Source organism: Chiloscyllium plagiosum, unplaced genomic scaffold (assembly GCF_004010195.1).
Source record: "Chiloscyllium plagiosum isolate BGI_BamShark_2017 unplaced genomic scaffold, ASM401019v2 scaf_13873, whole genome shotgun sequence".
Classification (NCBI taxonomy): Eukaryota; Metazoa; Chordata; class Chondrichthyes; order Orectolobiformes; family Hemiscylliidae; genus Chiloscyllium; species Chiloscyllium plagiosum.
In genome coordinates, this window is record NW_025213774.1 from 22,169 (window position 1) to 23,323 (window position 1,155).

At 43.7% G+C, this 1,155-nt stretch overlaps 1 non-coding gene across 1 annotated transcript; it reads right to left on the bottom strand.

Moving 5' to 3' along the window:
- Positions 1-445: 445 nt before the first annotated feature.
- Positions 446-527, bottom strand: trnas-aga. The gene has a single exon. It is a non-coding gene; the product is annotated as a tRNA-Ser (tRNA).
- Positions 528-1,155: the final 628 nt, after the last annotated feature.

A 1,155-nucleotide genomic window follows, 5' to 3' on the forward strand; every position in this document is an offset into this window, starting at 1 on the left:
CCTCTGGCTTGCACCATGTCCGGGGATGAGAAGTCCCGTTTGGTGGAGAGATTCCCGAGGCTGGTGAGTTTCACTTTGGAACAAAGATGATAAAGTGGCAATTTCCTGCGGTTGTTTGTAATGATGGGAGAGGGAGCAATGGGGAATGAGCACTTTGACGAGCAGGAGGAAGTGTTGCCACTGACCCGAGTCAGAGAACAGAGGACATGGATTAAAGGAATCTAAAGAAAAGCAGCACTTCTGCTTAGGACGTCCAATAACAACTGCAGAAACCCGATGTGTCGAGCAGTGTAACTGGAAAGAGAAACAGAGATAATGTTTTAATTATGGGACATTTCTGATGAAGAACTCGAGTTTCCCAAGTCTAATCAAATTACCGGCCTGGTTTGCAAAAGAGGTTCCTGAACATTGAGCGAAGATTGTTCTAGCAGGAAGGTATTCATAACGTAGTCAGCAGAACTCGAACCTACGTGGGGAAATCCCAATGGATTTCTAATCCATCGCCTTAACCACTCGGCCATGACTACAGACAGCTCCGGTGCGTTGAGCATTGACCAAATCAGCCGTGATCTCATAAAAAGCTCTCGCTGACTTGATGAGCTAAATGCTTCCATCTCCTTTCATACCTTTGCTGTCATTTGTAAGGTGCGAAACACCAATGTAAAAGAAAAGCACAAAGGTAGGAAAAGATATTTGGAGCCAAACTGAGTCAAAATTATTTATTGAAAGGAAAATCACACTTGGCAATTTGCCATATCTCTTTGCGAACATGACCAGCAGAGGTCAGCAAGGGAGCTATTGATCTGAGTATTCCGAGGCCTGAAACAAACAAAGGTTAGTGACATATTCATTTCTTTTTCTGGCGAACGAAATGGTCTTTCCTGATGGTTACAGTGAAAGAGACGGTTCCCAATAAAAGACAGAGGTTTTGTCGCATGTAGATATACTTCAATGTGATACGATTCATTTTCAGTCCCTAATTACCCCAGAGATGGAGGGGGTGAGTTACTTTTCTTCACACTTTAACTCCTCAGCACGGAAGTACAGACATGAAACCGATAGAGATGGAGTTCTTGCCTTGGGAACCAGTGACACTGAAGGAACGATGTAAAAGTGAGGACTACAGATGCTGGAAACCAGATTTTAGATCAGAGT